Genomic DNA, 11628 nt, shown 5'->3' on the forward strand with positions numbered 1-11628 from the left:
CATTTTTTTTTAATTAATTGGCAGGATTCGGTATCAACGAGAACCATTTTCAAGAATTCTGATTTAAGTGCTTCTCAAAATATGACATATGCTAGCTTATCCCATAATTCAATGTTTTCTCTTTCGATGGAATGTCCTAGCTTTACTCAAATGCTTACGGTAATATTAACGAACTGCTTTTTAAATAATAGTCTTATATATAATTTCATTTTCAATTCACTTCATGTTTGTTATTTGCATAGGAACCTCTTTGCTTTAATGCTAATGCACATTAACAAAGGTCTTATTTACTTCCTCCTGATCAGGTTCATATTGGATGAGGTTTTTATTTTTATTTTTAATGCACACATTTAGCTATTAACATATTAAAATTGTCTACATTTTGCAGGCAAACCTTTTTGAGAGTCGAGGATCGCAAACGTTCCAAGATAACAATACATTATGATCTATGCTAAATTTTGTTCGCGTTGATTTTTTTTTTTTGCACTCTATAGATTGAAAGTTTTATATATTTAATCAACTTGAGTATCGTTTACACTCAATTTAATTGGATGCATAAAGAATGGTATTCTCACTTTCACCAATACTTGCAAAAAGGGTGATAGAAAGAGAAGGATGTTGTGAATTCTCAGTAACATACTTGCCGCATTGCAAAAAGAAGCAAGTTTGATTGTGTTTTATATTTTAGATTTTAAGCTTTTGTAGCCTCAGTACAAGTCATTTGGAGCGTTCACAATCTTGTGAGATGCCAAATATTTTGTGGAGTAGGGGTGTCAACGGTTTTTAAGAACCGATCGAACTGAACTGTATATTGTGATATCGTGTTCCAACTTCTATTTGTCACTCTTATATTATAGTTTAAAGATAATACCAAATTGTACCGATATGAAAGAGAAATCGAGACGATGAGACTGTTCGTAAAATCTAATTTTTATTATACAAAAGCTAGCCAAATCGTACCCGTGACACCCCAATCGTGGAGTTGGATTAGTTAAAAAATAGCGTTGAGTACTATATATTCTATGAAGGAATTTATTAGTTTTTCTTTCTCCAAATGAGGTATATTTCCATTGATTGAGGAAAAATTGTTGTTAAGGAATTTGACAATATTTGACACGAAGTACAGAAAAAAGATTAATACTTGTATTTGTATTTTAGCGCGCTATTATAAAATTTCTTTTCAAAAAGATAATTAAGAGAAGACCATTCCCATGGAATCCTTTACGGAGAGGATGAAGGATTCCCAAGTATACATAATAGCTGTTTGGTGCACTTTCCTTTAGTTTCCAGTTTAAAGCAAGGAACATATTTGTTTTAAAAGGTAAGAAACGTGGGTGTATTACATACTAACAATTGCCGTTAGTGTATTTTACCGTTTTTTAATTATTTTGATAGGCCTATGAGTTAAAATGGATCTCCACCATGAATTGTTTAATGGTACACGTGGCATTGATCTATAGGGCCATTGAACATTACATGACCAACTTCTACTGGACTGGATCCTCCGAGTTGTACCATCTGAACCTTCAAAGACCACTTTTCACAAGCATTCACATTATAAGTTCTTCTACATATGGTTCTAATAATTTTTTTTTTTTAATCATGTAACTGTCTCAAATAGGGGTGTACAAAGCAAACCGACAAACTGCACCAAACCGATAATCCGAACCAAACCGAGAAAAAAATCCGACTAGTGGTTTGGTTTGACTTGGTTTGGTTTTAAAAAGAAAAACCCGAACACTATTGGTTTGGTTTGGTTTTAGCTAAAAAAAGTCAAACCGAATCAAACCAACCCGACATTACATTTATAAAATTTCAAACATATTTTATACATAGAAATATTTATTTATAATGTAATTTATAAATGTTTCTTTAAATTTTTCATAGTTTTTTGTCTTTTAACATATTATTTCAAGCTTGGAATTAGAATTTTGAATGGTTTAATAAGTTTTATAGCTCAATGATATTAGTAACTCAAATAAAACTCAACAAAAATCAAATCAATACTAATGATTGGAATGACAATAATTTTGATAGCTATTCTTTAGTTTTATATTAGTTTAGAAAGTGAAAATACATAACTTAATTTTATTTTTTTCTTTAATATCTAGTCATGTAATTAATACTTATTAGCCGTACTTATTTTAGCATGACTTAGTACTTTAAGGGGTCGTTTGGTATGAAGGATAAACATAAATAGTCCTGCGATAAGAATTTAGCAATTTCTTATCCTTCGTTTGGTTAGTAATCATGGGATAAGTTATCCTGTGGAGTAAAAATAGTGCCTTTGGGATAACTTATACCGCCACTTATTGGGTGAAATAAGTTATCCTGTGATAAGTTATCCGGGATAAGGAAGAAACTCTCTTCTTTTTAAAATTATCCAATGTATAATACTTTTAGTCCAACATATCAACAAATAATAAAAATAACTCCGAATAACTAATCCCGCATAACTTATCCCAACTTAATTAATCCCAGCATAACTTATCCCAGCGTAATTTGTTTTTGAACCAAACGACCCCTAAGATTATGATCATTTTCTACATGCCTTATAAATTAGTTGTATTTATTGTAGCATGAGTTAGTACTTTTAGATTATGACAATTTTATTTTATGCAATTTCATTAATTTTTTTGTTGTTGAATAATTTAGTACAATGTCATCTCTCATCACGTTTTGTGTTATTTTCTTAATAAATATCTTAATTAGATAGTCGTATCTTACTAGGACTAAAGAAATATTTGAAGTACAAGTTATATGTTTTGTATGAAGACTTTACCGGAAAAAACCCGAGCAACCCGAGGTTGAAAAACTCGACTTTTGTTGGTTTAGTTTGGTGTACAGATTTAAAAACCTGATGTAATTAGTTTGGTTTGATCTTTAAAAAATCCGAACCAACCCGGTCCATGTACACCCCTAGTCTCAAATATAATAATCATGTATAATTTAGGTAGGATTTTATTTGCAAAAGGCGAAACCCATCGACAACCCCTTGTGGTCGTCAAGATTTTTCATTTAGACATCTCAACTAAACCATGTTTCATTAGACACCTAAGGTAGGGTTGTCATTTAGACACTTTTCGCTAACTTGGCAAGTTGCGTGATGTTCACACAAAACAGGGGCGTGGGAAGGTAAAAAAAATAGATTTGTTTTATTTTTTTAATTCTTTTTATTTCCTCCTCCTTCTTTTTCATCTTTATTCTTTTTCTCTTTCTTCTCCACTTAATATTCTATCATTAAAAACATTCCACCAAAGCTATCTTGCCCACCTAAAAAAAATGAAGACCGCCACCATTCTCTGAGAACATTGTATAAAATCAAAACCAAAAATAAATTTTAGTTTTAAAAAAAATCACCCACCCCTTGTTCGTCTTCTTCTCCGGCGACCCCCCCCCCCCCCCCCCCCCCCCCCCCCCCCACACACACACACACCTCATCTTCTTCCCCACCGACCCTCCTCCTTCTTAAAAATTTAGCCTAAAAAAATGAAAAAACAGATCTGAAAATTTCAGCCTAAAAAGAAAAACAAATCTAAAAATTTCAGCCTATAAAAGAAAAACAGATCCGAACTTTTTTAAAAAGTTCACTGAATTTTTTTTCCAACAAAAGCTAATCATTTTCTGTCGAAAAGTATGTGGAGTTTGTTTAGAAAATAATTTGTTTTATGTTTGCTGAAAAATAGTTTTTCTTTTCTTTTTCTCATAATTCATTTTTAACTATTATTTCGGAACCAAATGCCATGTAATCAGTTAGTTGGCTACTTTGCCACGTCATCGATGAGTGTGTCACACACTCTTTACATATTTGACTGAGTCAGCGAAAAGTGCCTAAATGATATAGTCTGGCCCTACCTCAAGTGTCTAAATGAAACAAGGTTTAGTTGAGGTGTTCAAGTGAAAAATCTTGACGACTACAGGGGCTGTCGATAAGTTTGGCCTTTGCAAAATTTAAAAAGTCATAATTGTTTCATAATTAATTGATAGACTATGTTATAGTTATGGTCAATATTTACAAGAATTTTAATTACATCTCATCTGCAAACTAAATATATGAATTTGATTCATAACCATATAACTACCAATAAATAGTATTTCAGATTGGTCAAAATATTTATAAGGAATTGTCCAAATACGGTGAACGACATTATTTTCATACTAAAGAGAGGTAAATATATCAATTAATCCTCATAATTGCATAGACACCTGTTAAGACACTTTATCTTTACAATTTAGCTATATATACATCTCTCTATTTCAGCCTTCAAACCCCACCGTTTTTCAATATTCTTTTTGAGTAAAATTTCTCTCTTTCATCTTGCTTGTAGGAAAAAAGGGTATTCTTCTTCTGAAATTAACAACTGCCGTGAGAAAATACCTTAGGTGTTCCCAATCAATATTGTTCAAGCGTATGTTGTCTTTAAATAGTGAAATTTTTATTTTTTAGTATTTTCTATAAAAAGAATTAAGATACACTCGTTAAAAGTACTTAGATCGTTTGTATTTTTGTCGGAGAAGTTTTTAGAGAATTCTTTTTTATAACAGATTCTCTTACAAAAAAAACAAAATGATTTTCTTGATTGTGTTTGTTTTAATAAAAACGGTTGCATAACGAAACGGAGATCCACACTTTGAAAAAACTTAAGAGAACGTTAGGGTAACTATTAAAATATATAAGATCAAAATTCTAAAAAACTTGGTATAAAAACATCATCATTTTATGCCTTCAAATTTTTTATAATTACTTTGTACTTCATATGTATCTCATATTAGTAAATGGGTGCTAATACCCTCTAGAGTATCAAGTCATCCAATGGAGAATGCCTCGAGGACAACAGTAAGAGTACTATAATTTAATTCCATTTTTTTTTTTTGTGCTTTACCCTTTAATTTATTATTTATGGCATATATATTTTAACTCCTTATTTAAAGCTTGATTCTTGTTGTGCACAGTGTTTTAAAAGGCGTTTTTGGGGTGAGCCCCGGGGCTAGCCCGGGGGCGAGACGTACCAAAAACACACCGAGGCGTACAGACTGGGCGTAAGTATCTTGGGGCGTAAGCCCCAACCTTCGGGGCGTTCGCCTAGGCGTAAGCCCCAACATTTGGGGCGTAAGCCCCAGGAACTTTTACAAATTTGAGCCAAAATTGCTTTAATTTTTTTTTTTAAAAAAAGTTAAATATCCCGTAATTAACTCATAATAAATTCTTAGACTAAATATCTCAAAAAGTAAAAAAAATTTCTAATCGTGTATCCTAATTTCATAAGCTTTTCTCATTGTTGTTTACGGAGTAACATATACACTTTACACCTTTATACGCCAAGTAAACTACAAAGCAAAGAGTTTTGTCCTCCAATTCTTGCTATCTTCATGTTTGCATTTTCCTTCTTTATGCTTTATTTTGTTCAAGATTAGCATTCTTCAATTTATCTTTTTCAAGATAGTTTTTAGTTTTAGAATTTCTTTTGATATCACTCTAGTTTAGATAATGTTTAGAAGACTCAACTCTGGCTATTTTTATTATAATGAATATTAATTTGTATCTAGTTTTAGGTTTTAAAATAATAACTTTATATTATTGTCAATTTTATCTTTAAATTATTAGGACAGAGTATCGTTTTGTCAACTCTAATTATGTTTCATCATAGTCATGTTATTGTGGAACACATCTTTACATTCACTTTTTCTAGATTTTTGTAATAGTTCATGCATATGTTAGCATGTTAATAATAAAGATATACATTTTTATACTAATTCTTTTTTATTTATATAATTTTAATATATTTTTTACTTATATTTTTATTTTATTAATGTAGAAAATATTAAAAATTAGATATCCATGGGGCTTACGCCCCGTGCCTCGGGGCTTACGCTTGGGCGAGGCATATGTAAAACGCCTCGCCTTACGCCCGTGCCTTTTAAAACACTGGTTGTGCATAAGCAAAATTACATCAATCCTAGGCATTTATACATAGTTTGGAGATATTTGAATGTTTTTTCTCCCTTTTTTGGGTTAATTTAACAATTTTGAGAAAGAGTTGTGTATCACAATTTTATTGTTATAAATATTATTTATTATTATGAATGTCTATATTTACGAGAAAAATTAGGGTTAGTGACTTTGAAATCAAGTCAGTTTTCCCCTATAAAAATAGAGGTTCCCTCATTGTAAATTCATCTCTCAAGAGAAATAAAGAATTCCCTTCTCTTGTCTAATATATTCTTCTTGCTTACTTTATTATTTTATAACACGTTATCAGCACGAGTCTCTATTAGATTTAATAGCAATACACTGATTCAAGTATATAGACTATACGATGTTAAAAGGTCATATGTTGCCTACTTTTTCTGGACAACCTTCACGAATATTGTTTGGTTTGTATTTGTCAATGGATGACAGAACCATAAGTATTATGTCCACTTTGAGTGATCTGGTATGTTTTTCAAACTCTTGATGTTATTTTATATTGTGGAGGAAAGATTACAATTTCGCAATAATTAATTGATGGAAATTAATATTTCATCTACTTTATGTGTAATGCCAGTGGTTTACATGTATCCAAAATAGTTCTCTTTCGACACTTATTCTTTAAAAGATCCGAAGAAAGAAAATTAACCACCGGAAGTGGCAATATTTTGATAGACTTGTTGTGATTATAAACGAAGATACGTTAGAGAAAACTTCTCTATATTTATGCCTTGATTTGCTCCTGAAGTAGCAATATCATAAAAGAGGTCATAAGCGATCATAATTTTATATGGTTATGGCACGTTTAGATGATTATGTTCCATTCCTGAAGAGTAAGAATTTTTTATAAATATTACAAATACAGATCCATTCCCTGAAGTGAATGTGATGATATTTAGTAAAGATTACAAATAAAGACGTGCTTATCTTTGTGAAAATATCACGCCTCACCTCCAGAAGAGGTATAATAATTGACAAGAAATATTCTGGATACTATTTTTTATCCAGAAGTAGTAAAACTTTTAAATTTACTCATGAAGTAGTAAAACTTTCGATTTTACTGGTGAAATAGTAAAGCTTTGAACTTTACTCCTGGAGTAGTAAAACTTTAAAATTTACTCCCGAAATAGTAAAACTCTAAACTTTACTTCCGAAATAGTAAAATTTAAAAATTTACTCCAGAAGTAGTAGAAATCTGAGATTTACTCCTGCAAAAATTTAACTTTGAAATTTACTCTTGAAGTAGCAAGACATTGAAAAATGTCTAAGAAATATCCTGAAGTAATATTTTCTTGTACTTGAGAAAAATAATAAGGTATTATAAAGGTCATCTAAATGACTAAACTTGATTCCCCGAATTGAATGAAAGAAATACCACAACTTACCTCCTCGAGAGATAGAATAATAAAGGATATATATATTATTCATGTGGTATAAAAGTTATTGCAACACGTACTTGTACTACGTAGAAGCATAGTTGTTAATTTTATTATATTAAGCATCATTCTAAGGCAAATTGAGACATATCTTGTAAAATGTTTTAATATTGGCGTTAGTTTGCTTATTTACTGAATAAAAGAATAAAGTTGCTCACGTTTTGAGCATAAAACCATCATATGCAAGGGTAACAAATATATGAGAAGAGTATATACTAATTAAAATGATTTCGAAAGCAGAAGACGTATTATATGATCAAAGATATGGGTACCCACCGGAATATTTTAGTTTGACTTGATCTTATTATTTAATAGCAAATTACATATATACTTGATGACTATATATGGCGTTGTTCCATTATTTATGATTAGTTTTTGGTGTTAATTATGGTTACAGTTGTTATTTGATCCTTGCATATTATTTGGACTGTCACATTCTGATCAAAATGGTATGGTAGATGGTTAAGTTTTACTAGCACGATGCATATACATTTAATCATTGTGTTCACACATTATCATTATATGTTATTAAATCATCATATTGACCATATAAGTCACTTAAGTAAATTGTTGTATCCTAATAGGAGGACTTATCAATTTAGTGTCAATATTTATCTAAGATGGATAAAATGAGTTGTTATATCTTAATAGGACTCGTCAAAATTAATCAGTTTTAAATGTATGACGTAGTTTGTTATATACTTAGTTTTCACTTTGTAGTTTCTGACAGTACTAATATTTAATGTATATTTATTTTACTTTTGTGCATGTCATTCCATTTGAAGATATGGATAACTCTCAAAGCAAGATTGGATTAAAATTCAATTATGAATTTATTGTTTTTAAATGTCCATGTGTTTACAGTTTTCTTTCATGACATCAAAAATATCTAATCAAATTTTCTTTCATGACACCTGTTACGGTTCGCATTTTCGCGGGTGCGGCTATCGCTCGGAAAAGTTACTTCGAACTTGTTGGTGCTCTTTCGTACTTTGTTTTAAAAGAGTCGCTACCTAATTTTTAGAAATTAGGAAAACCAGTTTTGAAGGGTTTATTCATACACCGTGAAAAATCCTTCTTAATCCAAAGTTCTAGGTCAGGGTTCTGGTGATCCTGTCACGACCCAGGCAGGTGAGTCGTGACGAGTGTCTGACCTCTAGTGACCAACACCCCTATACTCGTACCTGGATAATAAGGGCCCACAAATCATTTACTCTAAACTATACTGACTCATGAAAGGATGACATCATGAACTCTGTACAATCTATATACACACATATATATATGCTGTACACAAAAGAATAGAAGCTGACAAGGCTACATCATCTGTCAAATACATACAACTGTCTACAGACCTCTAATGGAATAGAAAACTGTAGAAAGGACGGGACAGGGCCCCGTCATACCCATATTGTTACACCTCGAAAAATCTCATGTCGTTGTGCGGTAAATAGACTAGCGTAGGATAAGATGTATATGAGGTCCCTACAAGTAAGAAGGGGTATTTAGCGATTCAAATTAAGATTCCAAAGACATTTGAGGCAAGAAAAGACAGTTCGTAGAGAAAGGCAAAGTATAAGTCATGTTTTGGAAGGGTTTTGGGAGTACCGAGCTAATGTCAGTTTAATAATGTCTTGAGGAGGAGCTATAACGCTCCGTAGATTGTTAATGAAGTGTTAAACAAGTGTCAAGAAGGTCTCATAAGGATTGGAAGTCAAACGAAACAACGGGAGCAATTTCGGAAATTGTGAGTTATACGGTCCGTATAAGCGACCGTATAATCTGTCCAGAGAGGGATCTTTCACTGGAGGTATTATACGGTCACTTATACGGACCGTATAAGGGTTCGTATAATCCTCGTCAAGCAGCTTTTAATTTTTATAAAAAGAGACCCCCAAGTCCTCATTTTTCATTTCATTCACTCTCCACACCTCAAGAAAGCTCTAGAGCATTCTCCATACCATTTTAACATATATCCAAGAGAAATCAAGGGTTGAACATCAAGAATTGGTAGAATCAAGAATATGAATGCTCACTAGGGTTGATACAAGTCAAGAACTTCTTTAGTATTGAAGTTGGGGTTTTTCTCAAGTGGAATATCTTCATCCAAAGACCATTCCTACATATTCAAAGGTGAGTTTTTCCCTTATTTCATGTTATTAGAGATATTGAGTAGTTGAAAGACTTCGATTAAAGGAGAATATAGAGTAGGAGCTCAAATATGGAAATAATGGTATTTTGAGTAGTAAGTTCAATTGAGTCATGATTCTTAGTATGAAATGAGTATAGTTTTGTTATGAAGGGTGCTAATGTCGTTAAGGGAGTATTATGTGCAAAATGAATATGTTGTTGTATTGTAGTAATGGGTGTGGATGATTTGAAAGAGAATTGTGGGGATTGAATAATACCTAACTTAAAGAAGTTATTGATTATGATATTATGGATGTTGTTATTGATGTTTGGGAGCTGTTATATTATATGGAGAAAGTTGTAGAAACAAAGGAAGTGCTACCCAATTTTCGTTAGCCCATAGTCGCCTTAGTTTAGCTTCATGTATGTTTCCAGTTATCTAATTTTTGTACGAATTCTCTTGAATGTAAAATTGTGAGTATCGGAGGGGAGCACTTAGTTGGTAAAGTTAGAGCGACGTAAACGTATGTAAGGCTAGTCCCTTCTTTTCTAAGGCATGATTCCTATAATATGACTTCCTTTATCTTTCCATGACTTTCTCATATTTCGAAAATTATAAGTCTATGATTGTTAAGAGCTCCTCATGAGATAATGATAAGAGACGCGTTATGAATATGATAATGACGACGATGAACCCACGTCTAGAGATTCTAAAGCTTATGATATGATATTCTTATGAAGCTAATGATCCTTATGTGATTCCTTGATGTTATTCATTGTTGTTAGGCTCACCTTATGATGCTAATCCCTTCAAGGTGAGACATGATGACCATGACTACTTCATAATAGAATCGGGGGCTCTCGACCTTACGTCACCCCGATGGAGTTGTAGCTTTTACTTGAGTTCTTATGCATGCTTTATGATAAGTATATAATGATGAGGTTACACCGTGCCTATATGGCCGAGCAGACACCGCTAAGGCGGGCGGCATATACACCATGTCTAGATGGCATGGGCGTGCACACCACTAGTGGGCGGCTTGAGATGTTTAGCCCGGATGCGGGAGGCCCGTCTGCGGGCTCATGATGATCACACCGTACCTATATGGTCAGGCAGTTATCTATATATATATATATATGCTTGTATGATATATTGTTCATTATATGAGTTAGCACGCATGACTCCGCCTTAAGAGGCAATCAATTACAGGTTACCCCTTTATCTTATATTCTTGCATCTCTTTATCATATTATTGTGTATGACTTGAATACTCAGTACATTGTTCGTACTGACGTCCTTTTCTTTTTATGGACGCTGTGTTCATGCTCGTGCAGACAAAGGGAGCGTATGCATTCACTGACTCTACTCAGAATCACACAGAGCACCTCCACTACTCCGGGAGGTGCGGTTATCGACGCATTCTTTTGTGTTCATATCAGTATGACGGGGTCCTTTCCCCGTCTTTATATCTCGCGTACTTCCGAAATAGAGGCTCGTAGATGCGTATGCGTGGGTAATGGACGTCTCGCAACACACTAGTGTATATTTTTGTATATCATTTTCGTAGCCCTCGCGTGTCGTGTATATATATATATATATATATATATATATATATGTTTGGTAAATGTTACCATCATCTCACCACAAGTTTCGTGTCGGGGAATAGTGTATGTTCCTAAAGTCGTAGTTTGGATGGTTAGCATGCTTAGTGGTGTTTCGTAGTTAGCTCCGGGTACCCTTCATGGCCCACTGGTTGGGTCGTGACAAAAGTGGTATCAGAGAAGTTCTGTCCTAGGGTGTGTCTACGAGCCATGTCCAGTAGAGTCTTATTTATGGGTGTAAAGTGCGCCACACTTTAGGAAAAATGATTGTCTTTCTTCCTATTAGATCGTGCGATAGAGCTATGTTATAAGATTTCCTTTTCCCTTGTCGGTTGCTAAGATTTCCGAGAATGTCGGTAAAGAGGAAAGCCCCCGCCGGGGGAAGGGCCACGAGGAAAAACGGGGAAAGGGGGCCCCCAAAGAAGTATGGGGGTGAATCCCATAATTAGGCTCCTCCCATCCCCTTTCTCCCCCTATTCGAGGAAAAAGGGG

The sequence above is a fragment of the Lycium ferocissimum genome, chromosome 4 (genome assembly GCF_029784015.1).
Source record: "Lycium ferocissimum isolate CSIRO_LF1 chromosome 4, AGI_CSIRO_Lferr_CH_V1, whole genome shotgun sequence".
Classification (NCBI taxonomy): Eukaryota; Viridiplantae; Streptophyta; class Magnoliopsida; order Solanales; family Solanaceae; genus Lycium; species Lycium ferocissimum.